The sequence below is a fragment of the Canis lupus genome, chromosome 34 (genome assembly GCF_003254725.2).
Source record: "Canis lupus dingo isolate Sandy chromosome 34, ASM325472v2, whole genome shotgun sequence".
NCBI lineage: Eukaryota > Metazoa > Chordata > Mammalia > Carnivora > Canidae > Canis > Canis lupus.
In genome coordinates, this window is record NC_064276.1 from 17387021 (window position 1) to 17395251 (window position 8231).

Consider the following 8231-nt stretch of genomic DNA (forward strand, 5'->3'; position numbering starts at 1 on the left):
CCCAGGGATGCTGTGTAGTATGAGACTGATGAAGGTCTGCAGATCAAGTCTGGGGATCACAGCATTTAGGAGTAGTTTAGAATACTTTTTAGGTTCTGCGGTTGGGTGAGAAGATACAGAGGAAGGTGTCTCATTGGGTACTGCCCATCAGAGCAATTCTTTCTGCTTCTTCTGGCCCCACTGCTTCTCCCCCTTTCCCTTGTCTGAGTAAGTCAGCCTCAACACTTCAGCGTCCGTAGCATTTCCTGAGCACGGCCTTGCTGGCCTCCCAAATGTGCTTTTTGACATTGTACGTTTCTTTGATGGGAAGCCCCATGAAGGCTGGGACCATACCCGTCTGGCTCATGGTTGTATCTCTGTAGGAGGTGGGAAACCTCACCCTCTCAAGTTCAGTCATAATAATAATAATAATAATAATAATAATAATAATAATAACCATAACAGCAAATGGCACTAGCATTTCTTGAAGACCTACTATGTACCAGGTACTCCAAGCTTTTACATACTTCTCTCATTTAATGCTCAGAACTGTCCCATGAGGTTGGTGTTGCTGTTTTACAAGCGAAGAAACAGAATCAGAGGGCTGAAGTGACTTGCCCTAGGTCACAACACTCATGAGAGGTGGCGTCAGGTTTCTAACCCAAGTCCTACGGACTCTGAGGTGCTGCTTTCTCTCATTGTGCTCTACTTCCAGCTGGGAGCAGGAGGGGCATCACATCAGGGGTTCTGTGGGTAGCAGCAAAGACCTGGAAAGGCTTGACAAAATGCATTCCGAGAAGGAAAGAGCTGTTAGTCTGACCCAACAGCAGCAGCTCTGGGAAAGGAGAAAATGCCTCCCTTGTACTGTGCCAGCTGGAACCCTCAGGCGAATCAGGCACCATTTCTGGCTGGGCTGAGAAAGAAGCTCCAGATGATTGACCAGAGCCCGTACAGCTGCTGGGGACAGAAGACAAGCAGGGAGAAGGGCTGAGCATCCCAGTGACCGTTCGCCACCTGATGTGGGTACAAAGGACCCACACTGCCCAGAGACCACCGCCGGGCCTGGCAGAGGAAAGGAGAGCACCCAGTGGGTCTCACTGGCCCCCGGTGGTCCTGAGTGAGCCTCTGTAGGGACCCTTTTACATCAGGTAATATGGGAGAGGGAAGAGAGGGAAGAGAGGGAAGGCTAGACTAAAAGGCATGGTTTTATTTTTATTTTTTTTAAGTTTTTAAAAAAATTTATTCATGAGAGACACAGGTAGAGGGAGAAGCAGGCTCCCTGTGGAGAGCCGGATGCAAGACTTGATCCAGGGACTCTGGGATCACAAAGGCAGATGCTCAACCGCTGAGCCACCCAGGCCTCCCAAGGCATAGTTTTAAAAAGCAAATGGGACCAACTTAATCCTCTGCTTGAACCTTAAAGCCCACCAGGGACTTCCTATCTCCTTCACCTGAACTCCAAACTCCTTCACATGGCACCGTGGTTACTGCTGACAGTCACCAGTGACTCCTGGACTGTCCTGTCCCCCCAGCACATACTTTATGATCTCCCTACCCCCTTCCCCAATATTAGATCTTCTTGACATCAATGCCCAGGCCCTGCCTCCAAACCAGTCTTTCTTCCCCCAAATCCTTCTTTTTAAAAACCTCCCCAGGTGATTCCACTGTGCGTCCAGGGCCATGACGACCTCCTGCCTGGTCTTTTCACCCTGTCATCCTCCCCTGGCCGACTCCTCTTATTCTCCGGGCCTCAGCCTGGCCTCTGCTCAGTGTCTGCCACCTTGGAAAGGTGGCTGTGACCCCCTGCTCCTGGGCACGGTGGGCTGGAGCCTGTCTCTGCCTGGGCCCCACAGGACACAGTGACTGTTTAATAAATGGGCTGAAATGTTCAATATCAAGTCAAAATCCATTTCCCAAAATTTCCCTTCATCCCCTGATATTCCCTTCTTCCTCATTAAACATGAAAGTCACAGCCTTTTCCATTTTTTTTTAACTCTCCCCAGATGTCTATGGGTATTGGTCCTTAATTAGCACTTTTGGGTTCCTCTGGGTCCTCACTGTCCTCCTGAGCAGGGAGCTGGCTCTCTGTTTCTGCAAACATTAGAGTTTCCCCAAATAGCTCCTAGAAAACAAGGTACGGCCGCTCCACAAGAAAAGACGGTTTGCAAACAAGGGCTCCGTACAGGCAGGCTCAAAGGAATCGAAGCGTCCCCCTCTCTGGGAAACATTTAAAGCACCTCCACTTAGGATCACAGAGAGGTTTAGTCAATACTCATTCATTTCTTCCTCCACCCTTCCTCAAGGGAAGCCAGAACCGAGCTCTTGTCAGAGACTATGGAATAGCTTCAAGACAGTGGAGGGGATGATCCAGGTTGGATGGGAAGAGGATGAAGGTGAGAAGCTGCCAACAGGGCATTAATTGGCTTTGAAGCAGCTTGGAGCCTCGCCCTGGTCCAAACAACTTGAGGCAATTTCCAAAAGCAATTGTGGCGGAAGAGGCCTGTACCTTTCTCACCTCTTTCGTTCCAAGGGGCGGCTCGGAAGTGGGGGAAGGAGCCAGGAATCCACAGGGCATCCTTCTCCAGCCAACAGCCAGGGTCTGGAGGGAAGCCAGGCTGCATGCCTCCTGGGGCTTGGGAATATGCCTGAGCACAAGGAAGCGCAGCCCCCGGCTCCCTATCACGGAGAGGAGGTGCTGACAGCAAGTGCCCAGGCCCTGCCAGGGATCCAGGGAAGCCAATGCTACTGCCAAAGCACTGGGTGTGGACAACTAGTCTTTGTTGGATTTCTGGCTCCAGAGACTGTCCCTCTCTGATCTCAGTTTCCTCATCTGAAAATGAAGGTTTTGTTGGGCCGGGTATCAAAGGCCCCTTCTAGCCTCCGTCTTCCGGGGCTGGTGAGAAAGCGTGGGGAATAGAGGGGGAGGAAGGTGCAGAGTGACTCAGGGGAGAGATGGGAATAGAGCATGGGGTCTGAGGGATCTGGGGTGTCTGCATGTGGCAGCAGGTTCCAGCCCAGAGGTCCTGCCCGTCAAGGAGCAGTGGGAAGACTCCTCTGCATGTTGAAGGAGGCATCAGTTAAGGAAACTGAGGTCCAAGGAACTGTAAAAGACATACATGGGGGCAGCCCAGTGGTTTAGGGCCGCCTTCAGCCCAGGCCTGATCCTGGAGACCGGGGATCCAGTCCCACATCGGGCTTCCTGTGTGGAGCCTGCTTCTCCCTCTGCCTGTGTCTCTGCCTCTCTCTCTCTCTCTCTCTCTCTCTCTCTCTCTCTCTCTGTGTGTGTGTCTGTCATGAATGAATAAATAAAATCTTTAAAAAATAAATAAAGATTAAAAAAATAATAAAAGACATACAGGGGTGCCTGGGTAGCATAGTTGTTTAAGCATCTGACTCTTGGTTTCAGCTCAGTCATGAGCTCAGGGTTGTGAGACTGAGCCTGGCAAGAGGCCCTGTGCTTAGTACAGAGTCTGCTTGGGGTTCTCCCTCTCTGGCTTGTGCGTTTTCTCGATCTCTCTCTCTCTCTCTCAAAATAAATAAATAGGGGTGCCTGGGTGGCTCAGTTGGTTAAGCATCTGCCTTTGGCTCAGGTCATGAACCTGGGGTCCTGGGATTGAGTCCTGCATCAGGCTCTCTGCTCAGTGGGGAGCCTGCTTCTCCTTCTGCCTGCTGCTCCCCCTGCTTATGCTCTCTCTCTGTCAAATAAATCAATAAAATCTTTAATAAATAAATAAAAATAAATCTTAAAAAAAAAGAATCACATAAAGTCACACCAGTTGCAAGAAGGGGACTTTTGTCCACTACAGGAATGACAGGTAAGTTTGACTTCCTGTGCCAACCCTGATAGATTGACAAGGGCTGTCTGCACCGTCATGCTAAGGAAAGAGTTCAGAATCAATGAGCAATGTCCGCCAAGGTCTTGGGAAGAAGAAGTGGCAGCATGAATACCATGTGTTGGCCATACTTATGGACTTGGTCAGTAAATTGTTATTGAGAGGCCACTTCATGCAGGGCACTGGGCCTTACACCAGGGATTCATTGGTTAAATAAGGCAAGCCCCTGCTTTTAGGAAGCTTACATTCTAGAAGGGGAGACAGACAAGACACATGTAAATTATGTAAATACATATGACTAAATAGTATAATCTCAATTAGTGCTCAATAGTATAAGGAAATGAAACAGTGCAACAGGCTAGACAGTGATGGTGTGGAGGACGAAGGAGGAAATCAGAGTGGGCAGGGATGTGACATCTAAGCAGAGACCTAAATTCTGAGAGAAGGCAGCTCTGTAAGAACTGAGAAAAGAGCATCCAGGCAGAAGGAACAGCCAGTGCAAAGGCCCTGAGGTCATGCCTCCAAGGGACAGAGAGAGGCCAGAATTGAGGCTGTGTAGATGACAAAGGAGGGAGTCAGTGGAGGAGGTGGGAGTGATGAAGCTAGCTGTCTGCTTGATGTGCACATGTGGTATCTAACCGGCCTCCTAAACTTAGCCAGTCCAAAATGACACTCTCGGTCCTCATCCCCCAGTACCTCCCCAACCAAACTGTTCCTCCTCAAGTCTTTACTCTCTTCCTGCAAATGACCATCCCCGCTGCTGCTCAGACCACTGTGCTACAATCAGCCTGGTCATCACCGACTCTTGCCTGTGGTCTACTTGCCCCCACCCTGGTCCTCGATCAGAGCCCAAAAAGCACTTATCAAATCAATCCCACCATCATTTATTATCCCCAAGCTCTGTTCTTCCAGTTTCGACTTTCTTGCAACAAGCCCCAACCCACAAACCCAGGGACACACATTTATTATCTTTTTTTTTTTAAAGATATTATTTATTTCTTCATGAGAGACACACAGAGAGAGGCAGAGACACAGGCAGAGGGAAAAGCAGGCTCCCTGAGGGGAAGCTGATGCTGAGACTTGAGACTCAGGCCCTGAGCCAAAGGCAGACACTTAACCACTGAGTCACTCAGGTGTCCCTATTATCTTTTTAAAAGAGAATCTGAAGTTGCTCACAGCCACAGGGGGCATTAAGCCCCAACTCCATTCATAGTCATCCCTCTAGTTGTCCCCAAACTGATAGCATTTCCAGAGAGGTTCTGGGGACTGGGTATTAATTATCATAGGGACCATTTAATAGGCACCTGCTGGGCTCCTGGCCCTGTGGCCAGAGCATCACAGTATGCTTGCAAGGGAGGTGTGATCATCATCCCACCTTCATTCCGGCGGATGCTTGGACTCAGGAAGGTTCAGCTTCTCATCACTAGTATCCATCCCAGCTGGTGAATGACCATGCCAGGGTTTGTACCCAGGTCTCAGCAAGCTCTTGCTTCTACATTAAGCTTCCTTCTAGTTTCAAATGGGCAAAGGAAGATGCGCTCAGAGAGTGGAACCTTGACCTCAGTCTGGACATTTTCCCTTCATTCCAAATCAAAGGTCAGAGCCTGCTCCCTGGGTTCCTTGGCACCTCCTCAGCCTGGAAAGATAGGTTAGGACGCTCCGCCCACCTAGCCCCAAAGAGATGGAGGTGTCCCAGTTTTCCTTATCTGGCCTGGCTTTTGGTCCTCATCCCTCCACCTGCTCCCCTCTCACGTCTGTTCTGTTGCCAGGTGGTCACCTTCCTGCCCCAGGCTATTGCAGCCAGTACCTGGGTGCCCTTCAGCCTGTCGGCCTCTTGATCAAAAAGCATTCCCGTGGGAACCATGGTGCCAGCATCCGGTGAGGACGGGCCCTCTGTTACCTGTTAGCCCTGCTATCAGGCCCAAGAACAAAGGAGCTTGGTGCCTGCCGCTCAGCAGGCTGTGTTTGTCCAGGGCGAGGCCTCGCCTGGCACAGATGCTGAGCAAACAGGAGTGCCAGCCTCACAGATCCGCCTTGCAACGAGCAGGGCTTCGGCTGAGAGGTGTTGTTGCCAGGCCCCCTGCCAAGATACTACACTGCCCAATGCCAACCAGCACCCCAGGGCAGAGGAGACGGGAGGGCAAACAGTCTTCTCTGGGCCTCAAGCTTTCTAGCTCTACAATGGGAGAGTTGCTCAAGAAGAGCTTCAGATCCTTTCCGTGGTCTAGAGCCTTGAAAAATGTTGTTAGGAGTCTCTAGTGCTTGAGAGCTGGTCTGGAGGCAAAAGTGCTTGGGAGGCTGAGGTGGGATCTGGGTCTCTGTCCCATGGCAGCCCTTCCCCCAGCCCTTTGTACCCACACCTACCTCTGTCTCTGGCTGGGAGGATAGGCCTCTTTCAGAGCTATGTCTTCAAGCACCAGATCCATGACTTCATTTCCTGTAATGGAGCTTCCACCCCTGGAACTAAGGCACTGCATGATCAGAGGACTGAGTATGATCATCTCGTTTCTGAGGGCACCTAGAGTCTGATCTCTTACTTTCTGCCCACCATAAATCTTAGGGTAGCTAGGGAAGGTCAGAGGTCCCATGGAGGGATGTTTTTCTCCAGCTAGGACAGTGAGAGGCTGCGTGGTGATAGTCATTCTCAGACTTCAGCATGTAACAGAAGCATCTGGAATGCTTACTTAAAATGCAGGATCCTGGGGCCCATACCCCAGAGATTCTGAGTCCCAAGATCCAAGGTGGAATGGATGGCGCAGGATTCTGAGCACCTCTGAGCACCTAGGTGATCCTAAGGTCTCTGATGAAGTGGGATGAGGGAGTCTAAAAGCTATATAGTCCTGGATTCAAATCCCACCCCTGTCACTTATTTGCACTATGACTTGGGCAAGTCACCAAGCCGTTCTAGATATTAATTTTGTTTGTAAAATGAGTTTATAATAACATCTACCACTTAATAAACAAGACCTATTGTTTCAGAGTATTTGTTGCATGCTGTAAATATTTGTTGAGCAAATGGGGTAGATGTTCATTGCCAATCCAGAAACCCAGGGGTTCTCCTCGATGGCTCCAACCACCACATATTTCTCAACCACTGTCACAAATCTCATGAATTCTACCTCGTAAAACAACTTAGACCTGCCCACTTTTCTTTATCCCCACAGCCTCCAACCTACTCTAAACCATCACCTTCCCCTACCTGGCCACTGCACAGCTTCCTCTCCATCTCTCTATTTCTACCCTTGCCTGCCTCATTGCTACTTGGCAGAGCAGCCATGCTAATCCCATAAGGCAAAGCCTCTGCTTCATGCTCCAGCTCTCAGGAAGGCCTCATGAGCCTTAAAAACAATTCCTCTGGTCCCCTACAGCTCCTTTCAGCCTCTAACTCCCCCTACACTCAAGATATTCTGAACTTCTTCAGATTCCTCAAGAGCTTATCAGCTTCTCCTGCCGCTGGGACCTCACACAAAGTGCGACTGCTGTGTTTGAAAAGGCCACCCCACCCCTACGCTGTCTCCAAACACACATCTTTCACCTACTACTCATCTTTCATATTTCAGCTGAAATATCATTTACTCAGGGCCAGACATAGCCATTCCCCTCATACGTCCCCTAACAGCTCTGTCTTTCCTCCATGATAAGACCTGTTACACTCTGCTGTGACTTCACGCCTGCCTCCATCACTAAACTAGCTCCGAGGGACCCCAAACCTCTACTGCTGTAGCACCAGCCGTGAGAGAGTCGATGCTCAAAGAACGGCGGAATGAGTGAATGGACGAATAAAAGAGCAGAAGGCCCTGGTCGCAGGATGTGTTGCGGATGGGGGGGGCTCCCTCGGTAAACGCAGTGTAGGGGCTGGGGAAGTGCCTGGAGAAGCCAGCCACGTGGGGGCGTCCCCGGGCGCCTGCCGGCCACAGGGGGGCGCCCTCAGCTCGTTGTATGTGACCGGCACCCCTTCGGACTCGGGTTCGGTTACTGCTGGCCAATGGGAAAGAGGAGGCGGGGTTTCCCTCTGATGGACAGCATCGCTCCGCCCAATCTAATTCATCTTTTTCCTGGCCCCGCCCACCCCAGGCTTCGGAGACCCCGAAGGTGGGCCCGACGGAGACGCCGCCAACCGAGCTCCAGCCGGGAGCTCCCGAGGCCGAACCCGCGCGCCTGGCGGCCGCGGAGTGGGCGGCCCGCGGCTGGGGGCGGGGCCACGGCGCTGACCGGCAGGAGGCCGGGCCCGCCCCTCTCGCTCAGAGCGGCAGCCCCGCGCCCGGCACCGCAGAAGTGAGTACGTGAGCGGCGCAGCGAGATCCCTGCTCGGACCCCGGACGGCGCGCGCACCCGGAGCCCCGGAGCCCAGCCGGGCCCGCGCAGGCCGCCAGATAACTGTGCCCCGAACCACCGCCGCCTGCGCCCTCCCGCCCCGGC